The sequence below is a fragment of the Dermacentor albipictus genome, chromosome 1 (assembly GCF_038994185.2).
Source record: "Dermacentor albipictus isolate Rhodes 1998 colony chromosome 1, USDA_Dalb.pri_finalv2, whole genome shotgun sequence".
NCBI classification, from domain to species: domain Eukaryota; kingdom Metazoa; phylum Arthropoda; class Arachnida; order Ixodida; family Ixodidae; genus Dermacentor; species Dermacentor albipictus.
Genome location: NC_091821.1, coordinates 380804390 through 380823742, shown reverse-complemented (window position 1 = coordinate 380823742; position 19353 = coordinate 380804390). Strand labels below are relative to the sequence as shown.

The following is a 19353-nucleotide window of genomic DNA, read 5'->3' as shown; positions in this document are numbered from 1 at the left end:
CCATGAGGGAGCCTGCCGCGGCGTTAGGGAAGTAGCGAAGTACACGTGCGTGCGCTCATCCACGTTGCTCGCGAATGAGCTAGGTCTTGGCGGGTGTAGGTCGCGGACTCTGGCAGCGAGCAGCGTTGCGTGTCCGAGCCTATCTGGCGCGCCATACGAGCGAGAGCCCCCCTCCCTCTCTCTCTCTCTCTTTCTTTTTTTTTTCATTCTCTGCGCTCTCGATTCGCTCGTCCTTGGCCCCCCTCGGGCAGTGTGTTTGTTGTGCTACTTACGGCCGATGATGCACTGCCACTCGGAGCTTGCCCAATTCCGCGGCCGTCTCGATTCCGTTCAGGTGGTGCTTTTGTTATTTAAAGAGAAAGAACAGAACGGGATAGGTTTCGAGCTTCGTCAATAGAGAGCTTTAGTTTAGGGGACGCAAGCGGCTTGCGTACGCAAGTACTAGAGGCGATGGTACTGCGCATGCGCTGACCCAGACGTAGTGGTCTGCGCACGCGTAGTACTGTCACCCCTAGTTCTAGGGGTTAGCGCATGCGCAGTACCGTCGCCCCTAGTTATTGCGTACGCAAACCGCTTGCGTCACCTAAACTAAAACTCTCTATTGTCTCAACTGTCGGTGGACAGCTGAGCTGCCTCGCTGCCAAGGAAAGGGGGGAGAAAGAGAACTGATTCAAGGCGAGAGGTAAGGACAGAAGGGCGCATAAGAATTATATATATATATATATATATATATATATATATATATATATATATATATATATATATATAAAAGCTCTTCTGTGCTATGAGGAAGAAGATGCGTTCTTGTTAATTAATGTACTATTTCACTGGTGCTATATGGAAAAATTCTATGCCTCGAGTTGGATTAACCTAAGACGCGATTTTTTTTCTTTTTTGCACGTGAAATAGAGGTGCATAATCGACCAATTACGAAAAATTTGCTAATTAACTCATTGCTTTACGGCACATATTGCAATTCGCGTATTGAAGACGGTGAGTTCGCAAGGTTCATCTCGACTTGGGGCGGATTCTGAGGATGACACCAGTTTCGTGATATGCGTTCCTAAAAAGTGCGACAGAATACGTTGGCGTTCGAGATAATTTTTGTGCTTCGGTGCATGAAAAAGGCGTTTCGTTAATTAAGTAAGCAGTACAACAGCGCATGTCTACCGCAGCTAGGTTTGACAGCGCGTATCTTCAAACTGGTACTATAGTTTCAAAACTCGTTCCAAGTGGACGCGCCTTGAGGACTCATAAGCGTCAATTCGTAAATTGTAATATGCATCCTAAAGGTTTATTAGAGAACTCGAGTTAATTATTCCCTTATGTATCTTGATATATCGCGCAATCGATGTCCGCCTCTTTGAGTAGTCCAGCTCAAAGAGATTTGTGCTGTATATGCCTATACCACAGGAGATGAGAGAGAAAAGAATGCTTGGTTAGAGTACCAGAATTGGTGCGAAGGAGTGGGAAACACAGTCGAACATGGCGGTGAATTTAGCGGTGCAATAAAATTAGTAAATTCGCAGGCTTAGGATGGGAGTCAGCCGACGTGAGATAAGGTAACTGGACACCGCTAGAGGGAGGTCTTCGACCTGCTGCGGAAGATGAATCAGGCTAGCGATGACCCGGATGATTAGTGTCCAGCGCTGCGTTTCCCGCAATGTCCGGACCTCGCGATGTACGTGCATACCGTCCCAGCGGTGGCCAATGAGAATATAATGCATGCGCAGAAAGCGCGCGCCGTGCACTCTTGACGAGTTGTTCGGCACGCACGGTCGCGCACTCCTCGGAGAAGCCTCGTCGGAATCGAAAACATCCTTCTACGGCGCCACGTATAGTTAACCTTCGTGTCTCAACCAAACTGCCCGAACAGACGTCCTTCTTTCCAATCGGGACGTTCGAAGAGGCGTGGTGCTGCAGTCTTCGACGCTACAGAGATAGTAACACGGGACAATAACAGGATATGCTGTATATACCACGCCACCGCAGCTTCGTCTGTTTGCCTTCCTGGCTAGCTCGAGCACGCACCAGACGCCTTTCGAACGCTATGTGTGTTACCCCACGTGAACAGAACGTGCTTCTCGTGCAGAGATTTGCGTAAACGTGCTTTATAGCACCCATGAAAATGCCTCGCAAAAAAGAGCCTGGTGTTTCGGTCGGCTCTTGAGTTCCGATAGTGTTTCCTCTCCCCCCCCCCCCCCTCTCTTTTCATTGCAACAACGTGTCTAAAAATCTCAGACGTGGGTTTGCTATATCCGTCCGTGCGCCCTTACCGTTACGCCAACGTCGTGGTGTCGTGTCATGTATATCGTGTCAGGCCACCTACTCATCACCCTCATTTGGGAGCCTATATAACGCGCAATCCACTGAGCTATCGCGCAACATTCGCGTTGACAATCAGCGCAGGGTTTTCGTATAGCCGTGCATATCTACTCGAAGAGTGGTGCTCGATGGTCTCAGCGAGAAATACTGTGGCGGACAAAGACGGCGAACGTTGTGCACATCACAAATTAATTGTTTTTTAGAAGTCATATGCTATAGCCACATTGTTTGAAGAGCAATCAATCAGCGAAGATACCGGCGTACGTTGTGAGAGCCTACTGCTGTCCCGCTATTTGCACTTACCGCCGCCGAAAGGAACGATTCAGTCCTCTTCTTCTCTCACTCTCTATTCTTTTAACAGGTGCCGATAATTAACGCGCCCGGGGTTAGATGACGTTCCTGCTTGCGCATATACTAGAAAAATAGAGCGCATACATGCTGAAGTCCAGCATTGTGCTGCATTCAGAACGAAGCGGTCGTTCATCTACTCTTTTCCCTGTGTGCCACGCCTATATACTGCATCTGTACTATACGTGTTCACGAGTTTCCGTGCGCATTCAAACTTGTAATTCTGCGATTATATTTTCGCGTGCTTTTTTCGCTAGAACAACAGTTCCACACTTCCACGCGGATTCCGAGCTTCTTGGAAGTTTGCTGTTTGCTTCTTGTTTACCGTCTTCGTTCTAAAGATCTCTCTCTCTCTCTCTCTTTACAGGACAAGAAGCAAAGCTCGAAAGGCACAGAAAGATCACCATTCTGTTCAGTTAAATCTAACCATTCAAAAGAAAGAAATACAGTAAGTAAGCCCGCAGCGGTGTCTGCGTCAGCAGGCGTTTGGTGTGTGCGACACCACGTAACACGAGCACACGAGTCTTGGACCCTCCCGCGTGTAGCCGGGCGCGGTTTAGCCGCCCGGGAAAACGGGGATCCTGGGGGGTTTCCTTGGCGGCGGCAAACACGCCTCTTTGGCCTCGGCTTCGACCCATCCGGGGGAAATTGGTAGTTGCCCTTTCCTATATTCCTTTCCAATCTTTGTTGTTCTCTCTCACTTGGGATCTGTCCTGTCTCCTCCTCTCTTCCAGTTACTTCCGACTTTCCAAGCAGCGAGGGTTAACCTTGTGTCGGTGGCCAACATTGGGTACACACTATTCGGTTATAGTAGCACCGTACAACTGGCGAGGGCTGGCCTTGCTCCGTCCTGAGTTTGGGCTCGGTGGTGTGCGGTTGACGCCGCTGCAGAGCTCACGATCCCCTATGTTACGGCTTCCCGTACCCCGCTTTCTCTTGATTGTCCTCTGAGGAGAGGGCGCACCGAAGCTACTTTTCAGTTCTTTTTGAAAAACAATGAAAACATCTTCTCTAAGTACCATGTGATCCACAGCGAAGGCAACAGGAGTGTGCAGAAATTTTCCGCTTTCTTGGTGCCGAATCGACTCGTGAACACAATCGGACCTGGCTACAAAGTCACAATTGTTGCCTCGAACATGCAGTGTTCCCTAAACGAATGCAGATTGCTAAAGTAACCGTTGTTCATAAAGGTGGAGACAAAAACGACTTATCAAACTATCGCCCAATTTCTATTCTTCCAATTTTCTCAAAGTGTTTTGAAAAGATACTGTATACACGAATGTCTAGTTTCTGTGGGAAATTATACTAACACCAAGCCAGCACGGTTTTAGGAAGAACTTTTCGACAGAGACTGCACTTCTAACCCAAAAAGAACTAATCTTGGAATCCTTTGAGCAAAAGCTTTTCACTCTTCGTATTTTCATCGATTTCTCGAAAGCGTTTGACCGCATCAATCACCAAACAATGTTAGCCAAACTCGAACACTATGGTTTTCTTTGTCTTGACATAATTAGATCCTACCTCAGTTCTCGCGTCCAACAAGTAACAGTAAACAACGCACTATCAGATGTTAAACATATTTCTTCTGGCGTTCCCCAGGGAAGTGTTCTGGGACCTCTGCTTTTCCTCCTTTATGTCAACGACATAGTCTGCTTAAGTAAGATCCCAACATTTGTGATCTACGCAGATGATACCACTCTGTTCTTTCGAGCAGCACATGTACGAGATCTTGAACAGCAAGCTACAGAGTGTCTGCGCCGACTTCATGAATGCTCTGAATCGAACTCGCTAATCATAAACACAGAAAAAAATAAAGCTGTATTATTTAGGCCTCGTAACAAGATTGCTTCTACTCCACAAATCTGCTTAGAAATGGGTTCGTCGTCCATTCAAATAGTTCCCGTGGTCAAAAGTCTGGGTGTTTTCTTTAACGAAAATTTATCGTGGGACGATCACGTTGAAATGGTCAGGGGCAAGTTGTCAAAGGTTGTTGGTATCGTGTCCCGACTGCGATGTTTCCTACCGAAGCATGTTAAGCAAATGCTGTACAATGCACTGTTTTCTTCAGTCGTTAATTACTGTATCTTGGTCTGGGGCACCACGCCATTTACCAATATCAGACGGCTGCACATGCTTCAGAAGAGAATTGTTCGAAATATTGTTAATGCTTCGAGATTTGAACATACCGCACCGATCTTTGCGTCACTTGGCATCACCCCCCTTCCCCAACTGCATGAAAATTTGCTGTTAAGGCGGTATAAAACAAGTATAAGACAGAATAATACATTCATGTTAGACCTGGCAATCTTGAAATGCAAGGAACTTAAGTATGCTACCCGCACTGGCTTCACGTGGTTTGTGCCTAAAACGCGAACGAATTATGGTCGCCAAATGCTTAGATACATTCTTCCACAGACGTTAAATAACGCGGTGTGAATTGATGTTAATTTATGTACTGCTGACACTTATGTCATAGTGCTTTGTGCTTGCTTTTGTTTTTGCCTGTAATGTTCAAATACCGTTTCATTTGTGTCAATGTTGTTATTGCGAATGCTTTACACATGCTGTATGATACACTGCGATACTGTTGCCAAGTCATTGTAGGGTGCGTCGACCTCTGTCAAGCCTTTCTTCTGGCTTTTTGTCGATGCACCCAACATCCTCATGATGTTGAATAAAGAATTGAATTGAAGATGACCAACAGAGACCTGCTCTTTGAACTAAAGGACATAACACAATTCCAGTAAATGAATGATTTGAAATGCATTGGCGATGTAGCATTTACTGTGTCGGTACATCGAACCGTGAACACGAGCAGTGGAGTGACCTCAGAAGACGACTTGTTGGACCTTAGTGAGGGCGAGCTGCCCGAAGGTGTTCGAGACCAAAATATCATCAAAGTAGAAAGAATCCTAGTCCGCAGGAATGATGAACAATTCCGAACAAAGCACACTGTACTGATCTTCGGTGCTAGTCTGCTCCCTAGTACATTAGATGCAGGTTACATCAAAGTTCGTGTGAGGCTGTACATCCCAAATCCTCTACGGTGCTTCAAAAGCCAGAGGTACGGCCACTGATCTCAGACATGCCGAGGAAGGCAGACTTGCGACTCGTCTCCGCACATTGTGTGAACTGTGATGGAAGCCATCCAACCTACTCCAGGAAATGCCCTAAATGGAAGAAAGAAAAATGAAATTATTGCACTAAAGGTCAAAGAAAACAACATTTCACGAAGCAAGGAAACACCTTTCATACTTAACACCAGCATTTCCGAGGTGGCGCGACGGGGGGGTAGAGCCACAAATGCCCCTGGAGTCTACCGCGGTCACTAACAGTGTGCCGCTCACCGCTCTGCCCAGCCCCACGATGACAGCAGTTAGTGCTGCTCCATCATTATCGAAGGCGGGCCTGCATGCAGGCCTCGGTTCCGGAGGTACAAAAGCTAAACCGAACTGCAAGGCCTGAGACGCGAGTCTCAGCACCTAGTTCTTGATCTTCCAGCGCCTCAGAGAAGGCTATGGATATCGATGCAAGAACGCCAGCTTCATCGACGCCAAAAGATCAGCGCTCTCCGCGGAGCGCGCTAAGAAGGATAAGAAAGGGGCCGGTAACCTACACAGTTATCATCCTTGTATACATAGTTACCTATCCTCAGCATGTTCTTTCGAACACAGACAACGTAACTGTTCCTCAATATGTCTACACAAATAATTCAGTGGAATGTCAGCGGCCTAATTCACAATCCTGATGATGTCAAAAATTAACTAAACGAATATCAGCCAAGACTGTTCTGTATTCAAGAAACACGTTTAAAGTCAACACACAAGAAATTTTTAAAGCAATAAATAGTTTTTCGTAAAGGTAGAAATAATGGTAATTGCTCTACAGGCGGCGTGGCATATAAAGACCAACAATGAGTTGCATGCCAGCATGTATTGCTCCAGACTTCCTGTTGCTCTCCTTTCCTTTTTCCTTTTTCCTCCTTCCTATCTTCCATTTCTGTGTTGCTGTCGCCTCCCTTCAGAAGAGTAGGCAGGCGTTGTGCCCCTTCCGGTGGCAGTTGCCAGCCTGCTCCTCGCTTTCCCTTTCCTGTTACCTGTGTATATGTGTATATGTGTGCAAAACAAATAATAATAATAATAATAATAATTCGAGGCAGTGGCTGTTCGGGCTATAATGTTCAATCGACTTGTCGCTATTTGCTCCATATATATATATATATATATATATATATATATATATATATATATATATATATATATATATATATATATATATATATATATATATATATATATATATATATATATATATATATATATATATATATATATATATATATATATATATATTAGTCATATAATGAGAAGCCAACAAACACGTTCAACATCACGTTCACGTTCAACAAAGATCACGTTCTCGTGACGCCTGTGGCAAAAAAGACGTTCCACGTCCGCCGCCAAGGTCTGTGAGTGGGGGCGCTGGCTAACACTCCCAGGGTTCTACTAGTACACATAAATACCCAAGAAAGTGGATGGGGAAACGCCGCCGCGGTAGTTCAATTGGTAGAGCATCGCACGCGAGATGCGAAGGTTGTGGGTTCGGTTCCCACCTGCGGCAAGTTGTTTTTTCATCCACTTTAATTTCCATTAATTTATCATTACTTCATTTCATTTATTAAGCACATGCAATTTCCCCTATGTTGTACTTGGTGTCAGTGTTTGTTGGCTTCTCATTATTGGCCTCGAGCTCCACCACTGGAAAAAGGCTATATATATATATATATATATATATATATATATATATATATATATATATATATATATATATATATAGTAATCGGAGATTTTAAGGCTCACAGAACATTCTGGGATGATTCATGATGTGGCGCGAGAGGTCGGGCATTAGAAAAATTTCTTCTGTCATATGTAGCCTGTCTGTTTAACAAAGCAGAGCCAACATTTTACCGTGCCACAAACAACCCGTATTCATGTATAGGTTTATCCGGACCATAGGGTCAGCGTCACTCCTTCCATGACTGTAGAGGATGGAGAATTATTAATAATCCGTATGGGGGCGATCATTTCCCAACGCTTCAAGAAACAACAAAATGGCACGATGGATCGGCTTACCCCCAAAGAATGGAGGCTTCACAGCGCGAACTGGTCGAAATTTAGAAAGCTGTGTACACTGTGCCTGGAAGATGTGAACCATGTAGGCTAGAAGGAAGTGGCCAGCTATATAACTGCTAACTCTGCTATGCTCAAAACTGCATACCCGAGTCATGCATAAACAAAATCAATACAAAACGGTCGTGGAACAAAAAAAAAATGTGAAGTTGCAAAGAAATGCCAGAACGAGGCATGGATCATTTTCTACTCGCTACCCAAGAGCAGAAAATCGAATGTTTAAAACGGTGCAAAGCAAATGGCCGGCGTATCCACCGAATATCCAAAGAGAAAGCTGAAGGCGTTACTTATCTTCAATAAACTCGTACGAGGATGCGAGAAAGTATATAATAGGCATACGTAAACTAAGAGGACAACGCCCAATTTTTTTCCCTCTTGTCACTGTCTCTGGTGATACAATAGATGATCAAACGAACAATCTTGGTGAGCCCTTAGAGAGTGTATCAAGCTCAGAACGTTATGCTAAAGGGTGCCCCCCCCCCCCCCCCCCGCACCATAAAAGAATAGCTGAAAAAATATCTCTGCGTCCAAACAAGTGTTCATCAGATGGGTACAACCAACCATTAACATTCCATGAACTCAAGCTTATATACCTTATAAGCTCTTGTGGCAGCTCGGCCGCAGCTTCTCACAATTTAACATGAAATAATAATGAATCTGCCTGATGAGACCACCCTAAACTGCCTTTTCGGCCTTTACAATAAGATTTTTACAATTGCCCACATACCTTCGGCTTGGAAAGAGGCAATAATCCTACCAATACTCAAACACGGCAAAAACCCCTCCATTGTTAACCGTTACAGACCTATTGCACTCACTTGCTGTTTACTTAAGGTCCTTGCAAAAATGATTAACCGTCGCCTTATCTATGTTTTGGAGTATAACGGTATATTGGTCCCACGCCAGCCTGGCTTCCGAAGAGCGAGGTCTACAACCGATAACCTTGTCCTCATCTAGTCGTATATACATGACGCATTTGTACACAGCCAATATTGTCTATCTATATTCTTTGACCTTGAGAAGGCATATGATGCCGCATGGCTATACGGCACTCTGCAAGACCTGTCGTCGTGTGGAATTTGTGGTGGCGTTCTGAACATTTTGCAAAATTACTCATCTGAAAGGAAGTTCGGCGCATGAATTGCCAGTGTATTATCGCGTACTTTTGTCCCCCCCAAAAAAACGGTGTACCACAAGGAGGAGTGCTCCAGGTGCACACTTTTCATAATTAAAATGAACTCTCTTCGTTCTGTTGTACCACCTACAGTATCTTATTCTGTATATGTGGACGACATCCAAATCAGCTTCAAATCTTGCGCGCTTTCTATGCGTGAACGCCAGATACAGTTAAGTGTTAATCGGCTCGCCAAACGGGCAGACGAAAACGGGTTCAGATTCGATCAATGCAGAAAATACCACTTGCCTGCTGTTTTCCGGACGAAGAGGGGTACATGTCCTGACTCTCGCTTCGCGGTGAGTGGGCAAATTCTGGTAATTACAAAATAACACATTCTTTTTGGTTGCAATCTCCGATGCTAAGCTAACATTCATCTATCATATAAACCAGTTAGAACTGAAATGTCTCAAAACTATGAACCTTTTAAAGATTCTATCTCGCCAATTGTGGGGAACAGATAGGTTTTTTTCTCCTGTATCTGTTTAAAAGCCTTGTGTTGTCACGCATGGATGTAGAGTTTACAAGTCAGCTTGAAAGAAAACACTTAAGCTACTTGATCCTGTCTAACACTTAGGTATCCGCCTTGCACTCGGTGCCTTTCATATCAGCCCTGTTGCAAGCCTTTATGCAGAATTAGATCAGTGGACACTGGATCACCAGCGTACATATCTTGGAGTCACCTATGCGATAGCGATGTGAGCTATGTCCCTAAAACAACCATCCATGTAAATCACTTATAAATAATCTGCCCACAAATCTTCCGTACTTAAACCGGCCGTCACACGCCCCACCGTTCCCGTTATGAGTAAAATCGGTTGCGGAAAATTTTGGAATAGTATTCACAGACCTGCAGGAAAGTGACTACTATGAACGCATCCCGCCTTGGGAGCAACGTCCAATCGCTTGTGACTTGTCCTTTAAGAAACATAAGAAGAAGAGTTGTCCAAGTGCCCTCATCCAGCAACATTTCTTGGCCCTTGAAGACAAGTATGGATCTATGGCCTTTTTCACTGATGCTTCAAATTCTGCAACTTCGGTATCATACGCAGCCCATGGCCCAAGCTTCTCCAATTCTAAAACCCCGCACAGCCATAGCAGTACCTTTACAGCGGAAGCATATATATACGGTATCCTGATCACTGTGGAGCACATAGCGGAATACAAGATACAAAAGCCTATAGCATACGTTGATTCTCTAAGCGCTGTCACACCCCTGTCCTGTGACAAAGCTAGCCGAAATCCTGTTTTCATCAAGCTCCTGAAACAGATTCATGCAGCATATAAGCTCAACCTTGCTCTAGCTGTATTATGTGTGCAAGGCCACTGTGGGATCGCAGGCAATGAAATGGTGGGCGAAAATTCTGGAGAAGGGACTCATCGGGACACCATTGATGTAAGCTGGGTACCTAGTGTGGACATGAAACCTCTTGTACGCAAGGCACTCCGTAATCACTGGCAAACTGAATGGAACTAGGAAGTTCAAAATAAGGTGCATCTGCTTATACCGTAACTAACCAAATCTTTCCCACTGAAACTTGATAGACTCACTCTGGCAGGTCTCAGAATAGGACACTCTTATGGGACATATAAATACCTCTTGACTGCAACTGATCCACCGACGTGCACACACTTAGGAAAGAACCTAACCGTTCTCCATGTCCACATTGAATGTCCTGAACTTCACCGAGAACGAGTGGCTCATTTTAAGAAACATTGCTCACATCATATACACCCCCCTCTTCCCTCCCTCGTTGTTCTTATCAGAGGATCCACTTTTTTAACTTCAAAGGAGTGCTTAATAATTTTGCACAAGTTAATTTCTTGAAATTGTGTCATTCCATCCTAACCGTCAGGTTCTACCTCAAAAGGTGAAGTACAATCTGATGCATAAATGTACCTCTGAGTCCACGCACTTCTTGCGCAAGCAATAATTGTACAGTGAGGGACTCGGACTATCCACAATAATTTAACATCTATGCCTGTAGCCAATGTACTTAAGGCCCTACATTTATTTTAGTATTTATCTTATAATCGATGCAGCAATACGCATAGGTCTATTTTACGCGTTGGCCTCTGTACAGCCTCTATTTTAAACCATTGTTTTAAGCTCACAATTCTGCAAAACCAGAACACTGGTCGTGGCGCTCTTTGTATTTAGATGGCCTTGCACCAATAAAATGCAATCATCATCATCAGCATCATCATCATCATCACCACCACCACCACCACCACCACCACCAGGAAAGTAGGTAAAAAAGAAACAGAGAATTATCGAGCTGCATATTTACGACTCACTCCTCCCGACAAAGCAAACAGCGACGATAGCGACTTCACAAGTTCAGCTTCCTGCCTCAGTGGAAACCAGCGGAAAGCGACAGTGCGTGATAACGACGTTACTAAAGCGAGCGCTCTCGTCACATCGTCCGGTGCACGAGAATAGCCCGTGCCTGCATGCGACATATCAACACGCTGCGAAGCTTATCTCATATCCCGACTTTTCCAACCGCTTCGCCTCGTAAACACGCAAACATCCGTTAAAAATCACCTTATCCGCAAACGGAGTGACGATCGCCCCTTTCTTCACATCGGCAGCCCACATAGCACTCACTGCCTCGCTTCAACGTGGCTGGTTGTACGTTTCTCTGTTTAAAGCTGCATGAGGTTCTCAGCTACTATATATATAGTAGGAAAGTGGTATTCTTTAGGGCAACCTATCCGAAAATCACAAGTATACTACTGCTTGAGTAAAGGCGAGAATAAAATTTCAACAGGCACTACACACACAACAACAACACAAGCGCACAAGTAGTCATATTACAGGCACCAGCAACAGGAGCACGTATATAGGTGGCAGTGTCACATGCACTCATCCAAGGGCGAGTCCACACACATGTCCTTTCACGTATACATATATTGCAGCGTTCATATTTGCACACAGACTTAGCCGCGTAAAACACAACGCGGCTGCGACATTATTAAAGACGTGCAAGAAAAGAAAAAAAAAGGAAAGGAAGGCACGCCTCCTGCTTAATAGGGCATGACGAACTCCCCCCACACTGTCACAGCTGTACGTAACAACAACAAAGAAGACGACCGGCGCAGCCTTGTGTTGAGGCAATAAAAACAACAAGGAGGAACGGTTTCTTGCAAGTGATTTTTTGGGTACTCTCGGGACATATACTGGGCGCAGGCCATGAGTAACCCCTTACCTCACTTGTAGTGCGTGTCAAAAACTGCAAATTTTCGTTGTCCACGGCTGATATATACATACTGCGACGCGTGTTTCTTTAATACAATTGTGCGCTCGATCGCTTCCGCAACGCCCTCTGAAAGAAGAGAAGCGGTCTCAGCGAAATCTTCGAGTGCGCTACATAGAGGCTACACAGTACACCAGACGCTTCTCGGAAACCATCGGCCTTCCATCGGCAGCAGAATTCGGCCGTTCTGCGGTAACAACTCTTTCTCGGAGAACACGGGACCCAGTTCCTCGTATCGGCGGTGTATAGGTTTGCATCGATCGCAGCAAAATCGATGAAGCCACGTCTTCGCCGAAATCCGCGAGCTGAGCGTCGCCTAAAGCGTTTTTATAAGAACTTCCTCGATTCCGTGTTATGTGGGCGACAATGAACGTCGCTATACGGTCGAGACATGCCGTTTCTATATCACAATCGGCTATCTTGACATAGCCAGTTCGGTGGTGGCGCGCGCATACCTTCACGTCCTTGTATATGCTATAGGGCAGCTCCAGCGCGACGCGCATGCACATGCACGGATTTGTCACAGATGCGCTCAAAACACCGCCTCGTTTTGCGCACTCTTGCTTTGCCACGCATGCATATGTCCTTTTGCCGCGCGTTATTGTAGTTCTGGCACGCGGTGTGCTTTTGTATGCTGCTGCTTCGTAGCCGCACCTTCGAAACAATCGCTCTCTGCCGTGAATATTCTGACTGCTGATGTGTCACTGAGTCGCGTCGTCCTTTGAAAGAAAGAAAAAAGAAATAGGCTTGCTGCGACGCTTTTACATGCGGAAAGCTTAAGGAAACAAAACTTTCAAACTTGGAGACACGCTCGTACATAAAGGTCGCGTTTCGTTTATTCCTATAGGCAGAGGTCACAAGCTACGCAAGTTCAACATTTGCATAGCGTATATTATACTCTCTGAAGGTACAAGCATCGCGTGGCGTGTTGATCTAAAATGCAGCAGAGCGACTAGGAGCAAGGACAACATATATCAGATTCCACAGAGCCAAGATAGCACGATCTCCGACGCCTTGATCACCTCAAAGATTGACGGCTAATTGGCTTATTTACATTGGTTAACATCTAATACGTGAAGTTATCACCTTGTAGACGTAAACGCGCATTAAAGGCGTTTGATTCCTGGCATTCTGATGACGAGCATCAAGTCGAGTCGTGACAGTTCCCTGTCATGGCGGCTGTAGTCCGACGAGGGAGCTGCATGCAGTGCTTCTTTCCTAGTGCTTAGATAAGTGTTAACAAGAACATCAATGCCTTTGGCTGAAAATTTTGAGGAAACTCGGGCTAAATTCAGAACTTCTGCTAAATATACATAGATGTGAATTAGGCAGAAGATAGGAGGAAGAGGACAGCCCACACGCAAGCAGCATCGCCAATGCAATGCGCGAGATAAGCGCTCGACCTGAAGTATAGCGCCTCTTCACCGCCGACTTTTTTTAATCTATACAGCCCTCGTAACCGTCAGCCCCTTTCACAACACCACTCCCGTCGGCGTTCTGTTTGTTTGTTTTTCCTTTCTTATATAATACAGATTTCCTTCCAGAACACACTCGATGCTGTCGAATTATCAATTTTATAAAAGAAAACTCGAAATCAAGGCCATTCCACCCTGTTTTGTGATCGCTATGATATACACTGATCGGCATACTTGCAACCGTAAACATCTTTGATAACGTCAAATCGATGCACGTACGCCGCTGGATGGTCGGGTGGGCCGGATCGGCATGTCATCGCAAGCAATATGCCTGCGACACGAAACGCGTTAACCAATCCCTTTTCGGTCCCGACACATCCACATTTAAATCACCATTGATGATGGCAGTTTTCGACATGCTGTTCTGTATGTGGTATATATATATTGTTAAGAATGGCGAGCCGCTAAGCAAGATTGCCACCTTGCCACCCGATTACGACAAGGGGTGCAAGACGCGCACCTCTCCCTCTCCGTCGCTGCAGCTGGGAGGCGTTCAAAGAAGCGGCCTTTGCGTTGGAATCCGCCGCCTTCCTCCAGCCCCTTCGACATTGTGACGGAACTAGTTCGGTGCGTGAACAATGATTCCGGAGTTCCCCAACGCGGAGCTGATTTGACACGCATGGACAAGCTGTCGCGGGAACGACGTATTTTTGTGCTTCTCACGGTTCGGAGTGGCACGGAACAACGAGCGACCCTCGAGCGGCAACGATAGTTCCCGGAACGGCACCCGCCAACGCCGTCGTCGGGCATCAGAGCGCGGTTGCCTTTGTGTACGTAAACTGTTCTGCAGAACAGCGGCGGGCGCGTTGGTGATGAGTAAACGAACAGTCGCCGCGTCGTAGGACCGGCGGATCGAGTGTATAAAAACTGTGGTTGTGCGAATGCTGAACACACTTCTCTTGAGCAGTCATGTTAGACTGAGTCACTTCTCTCATGCAGTCATGTTGGACTGTTACTCTTTTTCTCAAGCAGTCATGTTAGACTGATTTAATTTCTGTAAATAAACCCTTTTTCCTCGTTCTCGATGAGAAGCAGTTCTTCAGTTCATCAACGATCTCAGCGTAAATAAGTTGGACGACGGCATGGGCCAGCTACCTTCGAATTCATGCCGTACTCCAATCTTGGCAAAGGACCACGGACGATGGGATTGAGCCCCCAATCCTGACAATATGTGCGTGATTAGAAAGAATGTAAGCACTGTTCGCTTCACTTTACTGAGTGCTTGTAGCCGCTGTAATAGATAAATTTGTTGTATGTAGTTGTGCTTTGTTTCTGTCTGTCTGTCTTACCTGCCGCGTTAGCTCAGTGGTTATGGCATAGCACTGAGCACGAGGTCGCAGGTTCGATTCCGGCCGCTGCGGCCGCATTGTAACGAGGGCGTAATGCAAAAACGCTCGTGCATACCGTGCATCGGGCGCACGTTAAAGAACTGCAGGTAGTCAACACGAATATGGCGTTTCCCGCTTGCCTCATAATCAATTCGTGATCTTGGCACTTATAACACCAGAAAAATCAACTTTCTTTCTTCCTTTCCTTTATACATCCCACCCTACATATGATACCTGTATTTTATTTCTCTCCGCCACAGGATTCCCCATTTTTGGCGTGCCCCATCCCCTGAAGATGTCATTGCTTCCGTTCCTTCCACGCGACGTTCGAAAATTTCTCTACCTCCTTTGGCACGACACCCGCGCGGTCCTCCGGAAACGGTCGACATTCGCGAACCGGATTTCCGGGCAAGTATAAAGCGGCGGTCTGGAAGCGTTCGCGAGTATGCGGCAACTTTTCTTTCCGACGCTTGCGGCGTCATTTCCGTTAATGGAGGATCCTCGGTCCCTTCCATCAGACACGTCCGAAAAGAAAAGAAAGAAAGAAAAAAACAAAACGGAAGAAAATGAGAGAGAAAAGAATTTAAACATAAAATATCACATGCGGCCGTATAACGAGGGCGATACACTCTCCGATTTCACGTCCAAAGGTTTCTGGGGGCCTGCACCTCTTGCGTCTTGTCCGAGTGTTGTCGGGAGAAGCAAAATCCGCCGATTTCACATATTTCTGACATGCTGTCGTGTGTAGGCCCGCTACGCGTCGCTTCGTGACACATTCCTTTCTTCCCTTCACGCGACCATTCCCTCTCCGAAACGATATTAAGGGGGCCGACAGATGCAGTATAGCACACTGTGGTACAGAAGTTATATAAACAGAAATAAAGTGCCTCAGAAGGCTGGTCAACCTTTCGACGGGTGGACCTATCTTCTGTCTTCGACAAAGATATGTCCACGTACACTGTAATATAATTTACACCCTAAAAAGTGAAAAAAGGGTGTAAATGTGTCTATAACTCATACCTTTCGGGTGTTATCTATATAACGGACACCCTAAGGGTGTGAGTTATAGATATATTTACACCCTTTTTCACTTTTTAGGGCGTAACTTATTTTACAGTGTATAGGAACGTCGGCCAGCCTTCCGAGGCACTTTATCCCTGTTTAAATTTATGTAACTTCTATCTCTCAGAAGCAATGTGTGAAAGGTACAGAAGATATCGCCTCGGCCAGCTAGTTTACTCTGGGCTATATACCACTGCTGATGTACTATGTACCTTTCATCGCTTCTTACATGCCGTCTTATTCTTGTCTGTTTCAGTCCGGATGCTGGTGTACCGCACAGAAGCAGGCGCACGCTCTAAATTAACTTCGAAGCTCGTTTTGCGGAGATGTAGTACGTTGTGGAACAGTCTAGATGGAAGACGTTTTTCGCTATATCGAGATTTTTCTACTCGAGCATGCCGGGCTCCCAAAGCAACGGGTAATATAAAACGAATAGAAAAAAGGTGTAGGCAGTGAAATAAATAAATAAATAAATAAATAAATAAATAAATAAATAAATAAATAAATAAATAAATAAAAACAGTAAGTTACAAAGCAACCTAGTTAGAGCGGTGCTTTAAACACGACGCGATTCCACTTACGAGGATGGCAGGGATATTGCTAAGAGAAATATATACATATATATATAAAGAAGGACAACGCGGAAGACGGACGCGTTGCAGACTCAAGCAGTAAAAGCGACAAAAAAAAATAAAGAAAAAGCAACCGAACGGAAAGGGAAGCGCGCACGGCACCGCGAGAAAGATAAGGAACGTTTAATTAAAATTGTCCACCTCTACGTCGGACGCTCCGAGGCGGTTCGTGTCGCTCGTCCAGATTGGAAAGGAGAGAGAGAGAGAGAGGGGGGGAGGGAGGGAGAGGAGTGTACACGCAAAGAAAGAGGACGTTGCCTTATTTGTCGCACATACGTTCTCGCGCACTCACGGCGACCACATCCCATAAAGTGCACCGCGCCCGCACTTGTGGGCGTTTGCGTGCGTGCGCGCAGCGACGAAGCAACGAGCTGTGAGCCTGATTAAACACTCGAGGTGCGTGCGAGAGCGATTGACTCTAGCGTCCTTATCTCTCACGCGCCTGCTGGCGGGTGCGTGTTATACATGGCACACACGCTGTCGCTTTTCCTCACATTGCCGCCTATATTACACACAATGCGCTGCGGAGAAGAAGAGGGCGGAGGGAATTCGCGACGGGAGCGGTAATGTAATGTCGCGCTTATCAGGCGCGTGCGCTCCAACAAAGGGGAATGTAAGGCTCGACGTATTGTGAGGACGAAAAATAAAAAAAAGTGAGACAGAGAGAGAAAGAGATTGAATAAAAAAAAGAGAAAAGAAGGAAAGAAAAAAGAAGCCTCTTAGCGCCCTCTCGCGTACTCGTTTAAGCACTTGGAGGCGACGGGGCAACCAACCGTGCAAGCACGGCGTGTTTTGAGTGCATGTACATGAGCGTCGCGCTATATAGAGCGTGATTTAGTGCGCATTATACGCCTCTCTCTCTCTATTATACACACACACACACACACACACACACACATATATATATATATATATATATATATATATATATATATATATATATATATATATATATATATATATATATATATATATATATATATATATATATATATATATATATATATATATATATATATATATATATATATATATATATGTCGCACTTTTGTACGCTGCTTCCGTGTCCAATTACAGCCGCGGCGCGAGGAGGGTGTTTCCCGTTCAGAGAGCGTCTCGTCGAGACACGGTGCATGGGGCACGCGCGCTGGGTGTACACGCGTTATAAAAAAGAGGAAGCGGAGAGATGAGCGAGTGCGAAGGCGGACAAGCTTTCGTTTTGTTCTTTTTCTCTCCCTCCTCGCACGTAGGCGTGTGTGTACGCGTGTAGCGGACCCATGCGGTTCCTGGGTGCACTCTATTTGCAACGAGCATGTTGGCCGTGCCTAGCTTTCAGAGTGTAGAAAGTCCTGGCGCCCGCGGAGTGACGTGCAGTGAGAGTGCGTGAGAAAGAGCACTCCTGACAGTTTACGGTGACAGTTACCTTGACTCCACAGAGGCTCTGGCGCTGCGCTTGCCAGGTTTCCTTTAAAACTGTATGGGAGAAGCGAAAGCGCAGGTATATCGCGAAAGTAGGTGTATATTGCATGGTAAATGTGTGTCCAAAAAGAAAAAAAAAAGCCTCGACGATTTTTTTAACCATACATAGCCTCTTCATTTATTGTATTTTTCTGTAAAAAAGTGTTAGCAAACTTCAGCGGTTTCTCCGGCTCCAAACGCACTTACTTGGACAGCAGTATGTTCTTTCATCGGACTTCATTTAAAGAACAACTTTTTTTTTTTGCGATGCGCACAATGTAGTCTAAGCGCGCAACACTGTGGCATTTTTGTGGCCATCGAAATATGTGTACGGAGGGCGCCTCTCAAAGACTGCGTTGTCGCACAAAATACAAGTTGGCAAGCCCTATAACGCTGCAAGCTGGCCTAGCGCGTCCATGGTTTCCAACTGCACATTGCAGCAAGGGCACGAGATTCAATCCCCAGTAGCCGTGGTGGTCAAACTGTGGTTTTAGCGCGCTAGTGCTTCCAAACCGGCGAAAAGCCGTTGTGTGTCTGCCAATGCGCTACGCGACCATGAAGGGTCAGGGGCTTTACGGGTCAAACGCATGCAGCGCCGCGCAGTGGAGAGGAGTAGGCACGTCACGCGTTGGAGGAGAGTAACCTAGAGTAATCACCTGCAGCCAATCAGAGCGGGCGCGCCACGACAGTTGCAGCCAATAGGAAACCGCGCTCGGTTCTCCTCGTCTCACAGTCGTAGATAGTTTAGCACCGCGTCTGAACAAGTCGTTCTGCAGTTATTCGGAGATGGGCCATGGATGAGTCGGGGGGTCCATCTGGGTTAGTCGACGCGGTAAGATCTGGAGTCGGGCATGTCAAAAGGGACAGCTGGCCCATGTCGTCGTACGACTCATCTACGCTAAGGACGTTGTTGAAGGGAGGAACATGCTCTCATCAAGAACGAGGAGTGCTGAGTTTATTTACATTATCTACATGAAGAGTGAAGGAAGTTACGTCTCATCAGTCCAGCATGACTGAATTGAAGCACACTAGGGAGCCCAAAACCGTTCGTTGAAACCCGCTCTGTCCTCCCTAGATCCCTAGGTCAGGGAAATCTGCCACC

General features: G+C 45.9%; 1 long non-coding RNA gene across 1 annotated transcript in view; it reads left to right on the top strand.

Moving 5' to 3' along the window:
* Positions 1–3038: 3038 nt before the first annotated feature.
* Positions 3039–19353, top strand: part of LOC139054630 (uncharacterized) — a 30561-nt gene continuing 14246 nt past the window's right edge. Inside the window, exon 1 of the long non-coding RNA XR_011511374.1 lies at positions 3039–3121. This is a non-coding gene — a long non-coding RNA (uncharacterized lncRNA). The remainder of the gene's footprint in view (positions 3122–19353) is intronic.